Genomic DNA, 13,598 nt, shown 5'->3' on the forward strand with positions numbered 1-13,598 from the left:
TCCTTCAGGGACCTCTATAAATGTGAATGTTAGTATGCTTGATGTTTTCCCAAAGGTCTCTTAAACTGTCCTCATTTCTTTTTATTCTTTTCTCTTTTCAGGGTCAAAGATTTCCACTACTCCATTTTCCACTGCTAAAGCATTCTCTTCATATATTGTTGTTTGGGTTATAGGTGTTTCCTACTTACTTGGGAGACTGATTGACTTTTTCTATTTTTCTATTTCTTATAATTGGGCTTGGCTTCAGAAATAAGGGTGATTGGATCAAAGATAATTTTACCCCCATCTTATACTGAAAGCCCTGGGACCTTTATTTTCTTAACTGGGACCTACTACATTGAGAGCAAAAATGGAAGAGTCATCTATCTCTCTGGTAGTGGGCATATTCATCAAGGTACTTACAGATACATCACATTGTAAATTTTAAAAGGGGCATTGTGTATTTGAGTTTGAAGACAAATCTTGGTCTAATTTGAAAAAATAATGACAAACAGCTCAACATGGAGAATAGACTAATTCTTTAATGTATGGAATTTCAGTTCAATTCTAAATAGGGATATATGCCATATATTATATTCTAATACTCCAAAAATCATTTAGTGACTCAGCTACTCATATATGCAGTCCTACAGCCAAAAATTTCACAGCTACTTAGGACTTCAAATAAATTCAATTAAGGATAAGCAGCTGCCTTAAACTACATTTCTATTCTATTTAAATAAATCTAATTCTTTAGACAATTCTCCTGATTTTGTTTTTACTGTGATATCATTGTTATCATTTTTGATAGAAAGTCTTGCCAGGGGTGAGAAGGAATACACAACCATTTTTATATGAGCATAGAGAGACAATTTATAAGCTTTGCTCCTATTATCATTAAGGAGAATTAAAAATCCAAATAGCCATGACTAAAGTACAGACTGTATCCCTATATTTCTGAACTCAATATGACATATATATACATATATATATATATATATATATGTATATATATGTACTGACACCATATAATTATGATGAACAACATTATTATAATACAAGGAAAACTAACTGGGGTGCTGCCTTTTTTTTCTTTAGCAACTCCCTCCAATTTCAAATGAAAAAAGGTCTTGCTTCAATTAAATTATTAATGTCATAATAATCTGTCATTAGAATCAATACCTGCTTTATTATTCATAGTGCATAGAGTGTTAAAATGGACCTTCTCTGAAATAAATTTAGTGCCTTGTCACAATACAATATGATTTTACAATATTGCTAATGTGCACAAAGCATTCAAATATAGAATATTGACATGTCAGAGATTTATGACAAATGTGAGGAGAAGATGAATCTTAAGCTTCCATGTCACTTGACTGAGGTCAAAAAAATCAATACTATACATAATGTATCTTTCACCCACAGTCTTAAATGAAAAACCTTATAAGTATAGAGAGACTTTATTTTTTATCTTGGCTGTACAAATGCTCTAGAATTGAGGTTAATAGGGAAAATAAATGAAAACTAATTAGTAGGAAAGTGAGCTAATTACATTTGGGGGATGTACAGTGACCTAGGACCAGGGAGCTGGATATATACTCAATATGTTTTCCTCATTTTGATCCCTATTTTTATCTGCAGGTATGTTTAATGTTTGTGAAATCTAAGAAGTACAGTGGTGTTGGCAATAGTCACACCTCTCTTCTCAACTTTGACTTTTATGGATTTTACAACATGCAAAATAGCCAGCAACTGCATTTTGATTTATTTTACTAATTTACTGTTTCCTAATTATTTCAACACAACAAGGTTTGTAGGTATATACTGAGCACAGTGTTTAATTCCTCTAATTCTTTTCATCCCTAAAAATTAGTGTAGCCCAAATGTTGGTATCCTATTACCTTTGTCAGTGAATAGTTTAGAAATAGGCAAGTCACCCAGTTCTGGTCAATGATACATGAGAGGAAGTCTCTTAGGGGCTTTTGGAAAAAGAATCTTTCTTCTTAAAAAGAAGACTCAGAAGAAAGAAAGCCATTCTTCCTTCTCTAAATTTTATCTAGTTATTCAGGAACTTCTAGAGCCATCTTCACACCCTGGGGGAAGTCAGACTAGCCGAGTTGGAAAGGATGCAGAGCTGAGAGATGAAAGAACTTGATTACGTTGTGAAATTGTCTTCAGATAAGCCTGGAGATCACCTTATCTTTGGGCTATTTTATTTAAGACAAATATCCAATTTTAAGCCATTTTGAGATGCAGTTCTTTCTATGTTGCAGCCAAAAAGTATCCTAACTGATGCTATCAGTCATGATTAGAAATTAATTGAAGATTAATTATTTTTCATACTTTCATTTATTCTTTGATGTGAGGAGACTATAGTCTGTAACTGTATTATCATGGAATTAAAATGGCTACTGAACCTAATTATAAATAACTGAACCCATTTTAGCTCAGAGAAATGATAGTAATCCTGATTTATATACTTGATCCATAGTTAAATATTTTTAAGAAACCTGTTTTTATCTCTGAAATGATTTCAAGTATTAGGATAATTTCATATAACTCTATTAATAGGTTGGTCCTGAGCAATATTTCTCCATATGTACGTTCTGCAAACATTTACTCAGTGAATAGTGAGAGAGGTAAACACATGAAATTGTGACAAGTGCAGTGACAGAAATTATGCCCAGGATATTCTGAGAACATTAAAGACAGGTACTACCTAATCTAGCATGGAGGAAGAGGAAATATCAAGGAAGGTTTTCTGGATAAAATTACACCTGAGCTGAATCTTGAACAATGATTAGGGTTTGCCAATTGAAAGAAGGAGATAATATGAGGATATAAAGAAAAGAAAAGCAAACAGATCAATAAAAATAGAAAGGTATGTATGTTAGAATTATGAGTCCAGGGAGTGAGACAAGAAGTGAAAATAGATGAGGCTGAAGATAGAAGTACAATATAGTGGTTAAAAGCAAAGATTTTAGAGTCATAAAATCTTAGTGTTCTGAATGTCAATCACTCATTCAATCAATAATTACCAAGTTTCAATTATAAATCCAATTCTGTGACAGACATTAGTGATACAATAAAAATTTTTGTCATCATGGAGCATACATTGTAGAGAATGAGAGTGACAAAAAATGAAACACAAAATAGACAGACATGTAAAAAAAGAACTGTCAGTTATAAAGGGTGTTATGATGAAAAGAAAGGGCTGAGATAGAAATTAACAACAAATACCTATTTTAAATAGGATGGTTGTGGTGGATCTCCCTGAGAATGTGACAGGCTGAACTTAAAAGCTGATAAGGACTCAGCTTTGTAAGGAGTGAAAGAAAGAGCTTTTCCAGCCATCTCAGAAGAACTGCCATATATACAGTAGAGTCAAAAACGCATCTCTCTCCACAAAAGCAAAACCACTTACCAAAAGGAACAGTAATCATGTCCTTGCTTTTCTTTATAATTGTATCATCCAAGTGTGCACCTCAAATACTAAAGTTTAATTCTGCCCATTTCTTCTTTTTAGTTGATATAATTTAAGTTTTTTAATGTATAGTTTTATCTTCAGTCCGTTGCTTTTTTCTTACATGTGTATATCGAAGAAACTTGGTCATTTAATCTGTAAAGCTACCCACCAGAAGATAAGAAGAAATAACTTTTATCAGTCTCCTTTTGGACAGCTCTTTTGTACATATTACTTATCTGCTCTTATGTCCTTTCAGAAAGTTTAAAAATAATATCCTTACAGGGTGCACTCCTAATTTCCACAAGGAACGATTTCCTCTCAGCACACTCCCATTTTAGGGGTGGAATGCCTTATCTGATTGGTGTATTGGGGAATAAAACTTTGGCAGGATGGGCTCAACTTTCTTTCTTCCTCTTGAGAGTTGTCAGAGCGAGTGCAAGTTTCTGCTTTTTCTGGGCCTCTGCTGATAGGCAGCAGTTGGGCAGTGCTAGTGGTGGAAACACCTGTCCCAGTTCAGAGCTGGTGTGACTGTGTGGGTTAGATGGCCCAACTCTGAAGAGCACTGCTGATAACCCCACGTGGCTAACTTGGAGCCATGTCCTCCACTGGGCCACTCCCAGTGATATAAGCAATATTCTGGCCCCATGGCATACCTTTGCTTTATTTCTTCAAATGTTCAAGGCCCTGCAGAGGAACACTGGTACCCTGAGATCCAAACAAACATCTGTTCATTTTATTTCAAGATTCACTTAGAAGCATGTGATGATCATTATGAACTGCATCTTGTTTAAGTAATAAGTACCTTTCTAGCAAAGTTAGTTAAATTTATACTTTGTGATTTGACTTACCTAATATTTAAAGTGTAATAAGGTTGCACACCATTTTTTAAAGTAATTCTTTGGTAAAATTCATTACATAATTTGGTAAATTTCATATTAATTATGTAATTTGGTAAAATTAATTATACCTTCAGTTTCCTTTATCAGATTTGTTTGCTGGAATATTTACAGAGATTTTGTGAATGCAAAGTCAGGTATTGAGCATGAACTTCTAAATGACCACATTGAGTTCAGGAAAGCAGAAATGCATGTGTGGTTTTGGGAGAAATTCCACAGAATATTGGAAACTTGACATGTAGGAACACTGCATGGATAAGACACACTATTTATGTAAAATATCTCCACACCCTATGCTACTAGATGGATGAAGAACTCCACTGTGAGGTGGCTATCCCACTCCAATATTGATGTGTAGCAAATGGAAACATTTGGTCATTTTTGTTCCTACTATCTTTCCACAGTATGGTCATAAAATAAGGCTTTATCCAAAATGTTTGTTATACTAACGTATGCTAAACTTTAGCCAAATAAGTCTCTATAACCCCATAAAATGAATTGAGAATAAATTTATCTTCATGGAAGGCTTTTAAAAAATCTTTTCTTTTGGAGTTTTAGATATTTACTTTAGAGTTTTATTCCCACACATAGTGATTTATTTTACTTATTTATATCAAAATAAAAATACAAAAGTTCTTTTAACTAAAGACTATTGTATAATCTATCATTTCATTACTTACTATATGTAACTGTCATGAAGACTGTTACATAAATTTATAGGTAAGAAGAAGTTATTTTACTTTTAACTTCATTTACTGAAAATCTATGTTTCATAGTTGCAATATAATCCCCTTGCTGGTAATTATAATTTAGAAAGTTCAAGTCTAACTCAGTATATCATTGCTTCTGCCAAAAGTTCTTCGGTAAATCTCTGCTCTTTTGACCTGAATATCTACAGTTAATCCTACAAGTCTTTAGCAGCATCACAGGTTAAAAGCATATCTCATCTTCATTTATAAATCTACTTCTTTGTTTTCATGTATAAATATTTTATTTAACAAATAAAACCATGTTACTTTAATGAAAAAAGAGAGTCTTTTGGTCAGCAACATAGTTCACCTCAATGGTTAGAACGGTAATCATATAAACAGAGTATCTTTATCTGGAAGAGACAAAAAGGCTCTATTGATTTGTTCAACACTAATATTACTAAATAGTATGTGAAATAGGCAGACACAACTATATAAGTGATTTTTCAGTGAAAAGAGTATTAGAAAGATGATTTAAAAGAGCTTTATTCATTGCAATTCTATTTTTAGACATGTCAACTGTATAACAGAAATATTATCACCATGTCAACCAGCTTTCATACTGCCTCTTGACCAGATAAAACAAATGGTTTGCATGGCAACCAGGTTGCCAAGTGTAACTGATATGGATTCAGAGACTGTTGGATATTTTTTAGCCAATTTGAATTAAATGCATTTTTACCTCAGTGTGAAAATAGGAACTGACACATTCCTTTGAAATGTCATCTGTAAAATTACAAGGATAAAAAGTAAAAAAAAATATATATATATATATACATATATATATTTAGAGAAGACAAAGTGGATTTATAAAGAAATAATTATGGATATTATTTTGTATACATTACTGATGCCATCAACATTATCTTGTCTTTCAACCTTTTTTTCCTACAAGAATGAATTTTGCAATAGACAAATCCGTAATTATAGCTGGAGATTTAAATACTCATCTTTCAATAACTGACGAAACAAGTAGACAGAAAATCAGTAAGATTTTCTGATCGAGAAGACATAAAATCCACCAATTTGACCTGACTGACATTTACAGAGCACTCCATCCAACAACAGCCAAATGTACATTCTATTCAAGTGCATCATAACACTTACTAAGATAGATCACACTGTGGACCAGAAAGCGAGTCTCAATAAACTTAAAATGATTGAAGTCATACAGTCTATGTTCTCTGACTATATTGAATTAAATTAAAAATCAGTAACATAAATATCTCTGGAAAATTCCCCCAAATTTGGAATTCATCCTTATCATTACCATTCTTCATCCATGGGTCAAAGAAGGAATCAATAGGGAAATAAAGAAATATTTTGAAGTGAATAAATATACGGAAATAAATATAATAATACAAAATATCAAAATCTGTGGGATGGTGCTAAAGCAACACTTAGGGGTAAATGTACAGCCCTAACCATCTACATTAGGATAAAGAGAAAGTTTTCATATCAATGACCTCAGCTTCAACATTAAGAAACTTTAAAAAAGAAAATGAGCCTCAAAATAAGTAGAAGAAATAAAATAAAGATCAGATCAATGAAATAGAAAACAAAAATACAATTAGAAAAAAATCAATGAAACCCAAAGTTGATTCATTGAGAAAACAAACTGATAAATCTCTTAGAAAAAAAATAAGGAGAAAAGACACTACCAATATCAGGAATAAGAGAAGTGACATGACTTGTGACTATGTAAAAACCATTTGATCCTTTAAAAAATTTTTTCCTTACATTTTTTCTACACTGGCCCCCAGGTCTCCATCTGATCTCAGTAGTCCACCTCCTTTCAGCAACTTTCAAACTGCAGCCGTCACGTCTGCATTTTTTTCTTCCATTTTAAAAATCTGTTTTCTATAAACTTGGATTTCATTTCTTTTCATTGTCTTCCCATTTTCATTCTTTTATTTTTTATTTTATTTTATTTTATTTTTTTAACATCTTTATTGGAGTATAACTGCTTTACAATGGTGTGTTAGTTTCTGCTTTATAACAAAGTGAATCAGTTATACATATACATATATCCCCATATCTCTTCCCTCTTGCATCTCCCTCCCTCTCACCCTCCCTATCCCACCCCCTCTAGGTGGTCACAAAGCACCGAGCTGATCTCCCTGTGCTATCTGGCTGCTTCCCACTAGCTATCTATTTTACATTGGGTAGTTTATATATGTCCATGCCACTCTCTCACTTCATCCCAGCTTACCCTTCCCCCTCCCCATGTCCTCAAGTCCATTCTCTACATCTGTTTCTTTATTCCTGTCCTGCCTTTAGGTTCTTCAGAACCATTTTTTTTTTTTTTTTTAGATTCCATATATATGTGTTAGCATACTGTATTTGTTTTTCTCTTTCTGACTTACTTCTCTCTGTACTGCAAACTCTAACTCCATCCACCTCACTACAAATAACTCCATTTTGTTTCTTTTTATGGCTGAGTAATATTCCATTGTATATATGTTCCACATCTTCTTTATCCATTCATCTGATGATGGACATTTAGGTTGCTTCCATGTCCTGGCTATTGTAAATACAGCTGCAATGAACATTTTGGTACATGACTCTGAATTATGGTTTTCTCAGGGTATACGCCCAGTAGTGGGATTGCTGGGTCATATGGTAGTTCTATTTTTAGCTTTTTAAGGAACCTCCATACTGTTCTCCATAGTGGCTGTATTAATTTACATTCCCACCAACAGTGCAAGAGTGTTCACCCTCTCCAGCATTTATTGTTTCTAGATTTTCTGATGATGGCCATTCTGACCGGTATGAAATTAGAACACTCCCTAATACCATGCACAAAAATAAACTCAAAATGGATTAGAGACCTAAATGTAAGGCCAGACACTATAAAACTCTTAGAGGAAAACATAGGCAGAACACTGTATGACAAATCACAGCAAGATCCTTTTTGACCCAGCTCCTAGAGAAATGGAAATAAAAACACAAATAAACAAATGGGACCTAATGAAACTTAAAAGCTTTTGCACAGCAAAGGAAACCATAAACAAGACCAAAAGACAACCCTCAGAATGGGAGAAAATATTTGCAAATGAAGCAACTGACAAAGGATTAATCTCCAAGATTTACAAGCAGCTCATGCAGCTCAATAACAAAAAAACGAACAACCCAATCCAAAAATGGGCAGAAGACCTAAATAGACATTTCTCCAAAGAAGATATACGGATAGCCAACAAACACATGAAAGAATGCTCAACATCATTAATCATTAGAGAAATGCAAATCAAAACTACAATGAGATACCATTTTCATTCTTGAATGTTGTTTTTGTGCCTTGAAGTCTTGTTTTGTATAGAAAATTGCTTTCTCTTCTGTCTCTGCACTCCTTCAACGGCAGTTTACTTCTGTAAATATGGATGCAATTGTGTTTCTCCCTTTACTACCTCTTTCTCTGTTTCTAAGGATTTTGTGACAAACCTGGTTGGAAAAAACTTCAACCATCAGACCATACAAACACCCCCATTGGTTTAAATAAGAGAAGAGTGACTTCTCACCATAGTGCCACTTACTATAGGTTTTGTCTAAATTCTACAGCAGAGAGTGGATATCTTGGTTTAGTATGCCCTAACCTGTATTTAATCTTTACTTCATTTGATGACTCTTTATCATATGTTGTGGTTTGGGGTTACTCAGATCATCTAACCTCACTGAAAATGGAGTTCAGGTTTCTGTTTTGTGCACTACTTGTTGCTATTGGGTAACTTTCAAGAGAAGAAATTTTAAAATCAGATATGTCTTCTATTTTAAACTATATTTTCTAATAAGAAGTTTATGAAGCACAGTAATGTTTTAAGAATAATATAGTTTATTTACTTTGGAAGTATTAATGTAGTTTTTATCATTAAGGATTTAGAAATGAAAAACCTTTAAATTTAATTGGCATTTCAAAGGGTTTTTGGTGATGCATTGATTAAATATCACATTAATAAATAAAAATAATATAAATAGTCCTGAGAGCTAATTTTATTTTCATATCATTTATTCCAGTATGTAGTATTAAATTGGCATATTTACCATCTTATCAGAAAATGAACATATAGAAACTATAGCTGTCTTGAATCTAAGCACAACCTAAAGAAAAATAAAACAGAGAGTACTAATTAGAGAATGTATGAAATTTTAGACATCAAGTTGCACTTTAGAAAGCAATTCAGAATTTTATAACAAAAACCTTTACATTCTAGAAAACAATTGAGAATTTTTTTAACTAAAATCTTTACCAAGTATAAGTTTGCTTTGCCTTTCCCTATTTGGGGATATCAAGGGGTTAATCCCATGGGTTTTCTGGCTTGGTGAGAAAAAGCTGAGAATGAACATCAGCTTTTAGAATTATGTTGTTCCTACTTCAGTCTCAGCTAAAATCGTCAAACCAAGCACATACTCCTGTGAACTCCAGGAAATCCATTATCACACTTCTTTTAATCATTTCAATATACTGGTAGTATTTTCTGTTTCAGTTCTAACTCAAAGAATGCTTTTAACTTCAAATGGTTTCCAAGATATTTTTTGAAATAAAGGAACATTTTTTCATAAAATGTTCCAAGTTTTGCAGTGAAGAATAAGTTTTATAAATATAAATTACTTGGGCATATTAGAAAGTCATGTAAATTTTATAACTAATGTAATAGAGCCTCTCTGATCCTTAGCTAGTGTGTTTGATTACATTATATTTGTTCTTTCTGAGTAAATCAATAAGAATAATTTTAAAATATTTTAGTTTTAAGTAAATAATTCAGGCACAAGATACAAAATTCAAAACAAACAAAAGGGAATCAGTTAACTCAACCTCTCAGCCATTTGATATCCCTACTTAGAGACAACCCACTACCTCCAATGTCTCATAGAGTATCCAGAGGTGATCTGTGTATATAAACTAAACACACACACACACATACACTTTTTTAAAAACATAAATAGTAGAAGTCTATATACATTTTTCTGTACCTTACATTTTCTATTCAGTAATACATTTTGACAATTACTCCAGAACAAATGGAAGTACCTTATTCTGCTGAATAGCTGCAAAGTATTGTATTGCATGAGTGTGTCATGACTCATATAGTTAGTCCTCCATTGTTGTTCATGTAGATTATTTCTAATCATTTGCTAGTATTATCATTTTTGACATTAATATTCTTTTATGTTTCACATACGTATGAGTAAATTTGTAAAATAAACTCCTACAAGTGAAACTACTGGGTAAAAGAGTATATTCATTACAAATTTTTATAGGTATTGTGAAATGCTTTCCATAGAACCATAGAGGATGTGTCAAATTTGACTCGCACACAATATTAGCATATGTGAATGCTTATTTCCCCAAAACGCTAACAGATATATTTTCAAATAACCTCACCTTTGTTAATCTAAAAGGTAAAAAAAGTATCTTTTTAGTTTTAACTCAGATTTCATTTTTTCTTTTCAATATAGAAAAAAGAAAATATTGCTTCCAGCGCCCGCTTCTTTTACCCTTCACTTATATGAGCCAGGCCCACCTCAGCCTCAAAGAGGCCCTGCCAACCAGTTATATGTCCTTTCTTATTCTTCATCATCCTCATATAATCTTATACAGAATATACACACCTAAACATGTGCCTACATATATATATATTTTTATCATTTTTATTTTACAAAAGTGTGATCGTCTTATTTTTCCTGTCAATGTTTTCCTTTTCATACATAATTATAACTCTAAGATAATTGGCTTAGCTTTAATTTATATTTTTCATTTGCTACATAAGATATAAGTCATTCAGTCATTCCTCTACTGTTGAAGATTTACTTCATTTCCAGATTTTTACCTTTATAAATAATGGTGGCACGAACATGTGAGTTCATATATTTTTACATACTAAAACAATTGTATTACAACTTTGTAATACATTAATTCACTTATATTGGGACCTGTGCCTTAATTGTCAATTTTGTTTAGCTGAATTATCTATTCATTTTTCTATATCAGATTTATGTTAATATCAGGGACCTTAGACCACATTCTAATTCCTAGTAACGCAAGTCCCTCCTGTTCTTTTCAAGCATTTGGCTTTTCTTGGGTATACATTATTTCAAATACGTATTATAATTGTATATAGTTACAAAAAATCTGAAATGCTAGTAAGAATTACTTTAAATTTACATGTTAAATTTGGGGGAGTTAAATCTTACATTGTGTCTTTCCATCAAAAAATGGGTTATGAATTTTCATTTGTTCAGATCTTGTTTTATGTTCTTCAACACACGTCATAGTTTTAATCATAAAGGCCCCATGATCCTCTTATCAAATTCATCACAATTGCATATTATAATATTACTACATATAAAACATTTAAAATTAATATTTCTGTTGACTAACTGTAAAAATAAAAAGTAAATATTGGGTTTTGCATATCTATCTTGTAGCCAGCCACTTTGCTATATTGTTTATTAATGCCCAAAATAAAAAACTCCACAGAATTGCTTCAGGTTTTGATGTGTAGCAACATGTCATAAGGAACTGAATTCCTCCAACAATCATATAAGCTTAGAAGTCATTGTTTCTCTGACTGAACCTTGGCTGATATTCCAACACAGCAGAGGATTCGGTTGAAACTATAAGATAATAAATTTGTGCTCTTTAAGTAAGTAAGTTTCTGGGAATATTGTTATGCAGCAATATATAACTAATACAATTTTCAATTTACTGTTTTATTTCATTTTAATTAACAGATGCTCCCTGTATTGTCTACTTATGGAAATATACTGCTGTTTTGTTTCTTGATAAATGCACAGAACAAAATAGTCATTTTAAAAATGTTTTATGAACATTTGAAAAGAATATTTTTAAGATTCAGGGTTCAGTGCATGTCAGTTAGATGTACTATATTCATATTATTAAGGTTTTTTCTATGTTTACATATCTTTTAATCCGCTTAGTTTATTGGATTGAAGGGGATAAATTAAAATAGGCTACTCATTATGGGTTTCTATTTTTGTTGCTTTCAATTTACAAATTTTCATGAACTGTTATTTGGTGCAAAGATATTTATAAGTGAAAAAAGCCTTACTTTGTCTTTCCTTTTATTATTATAAAGTCTTCTTTTTCTAGTTTAATGTTATTTGCTCTAACTTTTCAAATTTGTTTTCTATTTTGAACTTGATTCCAGTTTTTTTTAATGTAAATATTCCTAGGATATCTTTGTACATATTTTTACTTTTATATTTCTGAGTTACTTTGTTTGGGATGAGTCACTTATTTGTGTGCATGTGTATATATGTATGTATCTGTATATATATGTATATGTGTACATGTATGTATGTATATCTTAGTTTTTCAACCAATTTTTCTTTTAATAGAGGTATTTAGCTCATTTATACTTAATTGATATAGAAAGTAGTTTTGATCTTAGAACTGCCAACATATATATACTCATATACTTCTCTTTTTATTGGATTCAAAAACAGTCCATGCTATATGACACTCTTTTCCTATGGTATCTTTGTATATTTTTGTTATTTAAAAGATAAAACTAGAATCAGTATTTTTTCATGAGTCTGACATCTTCTCCTAGACTAAGCAAATGTAATTCTTTTTTTTATAAAAAAAGGAAAAAAGGAATTGTATAATTTAAGTAGATTCCAAAAGTATTTAAGTAGAAATTACTGACAATAATTTGAACTCAAGAATATACAAATATAACTATTTTTCTTTTTCTGACATGTGGATAATTACATTTATGGAATTTCCAAAATTACCATTCCTGAAAAAAAATTTACCTTAAATAACTTCTTCAGTGTGCAGTGAAATGTTCTTTTTTGACTTCTCAGTATTTATTCACTATTTCCACACCTTTTTCAACTTTCTATATGTATTAACATTGTTCCAAATTTTCAGTCATAGCCGTATCTCTATTACCAGAAAGGTTTCCATTATTTCTCTGTATAGACCTGAAAATAGTCTTGATTTTCAATCAATATTGATATATTTCACACAGAGTTAGATTTATTCTTTAATTTCTTCATTGATTTAACAAATACTTTTGAACCTTTAATCTGTGCTCAGAATTATGCTAAGACTTGGGGATGACAAGATAAAAAGTTACATGGTCACTGACCTTGAAAAGCTCATATCAAGTAGAATTTCCGAATTAATTTTAACTCCATTGCAGATATCCCATTTTGAAGTGTATGACAAACTAAAGGCAGTTAAAACATTTTACAATGACAGTTTTCTTAGCACTGCTAACAACATTGCTTTGGTTACATTTCACATTAGAGAGTGGGGAGAAAATATTGGCCAAAAAAACAAATTCTTTAAAATCAAAAACCTGTATTTCCCATGCTTTCTAGAAAACAGATGCAATGAAAATTCATCATCATTCTTCTTTTCATAGTGAAGAAATTTAAGATTTTAATGTGTTCACTGAAGTTCTGCTCTGAATAGGAGTTTTTAACTACTGGATTCAGAGCGCAGAAGTAGCTGAGCCTTCTCTCACTTCTTTTAAGGGC

This window comes from Balaenoptera borealis (assembly GCF_965194805.1).
Source record: "Balaenoptera borealis genome assembly, chromosome: 2".
Lineage (NCBI taxonomy): Eukaryota > Metazoa > Chordata > Mammalia > Artiodactyla > Balaenopteridae > Balaenoptera > Balaenoptera borealis.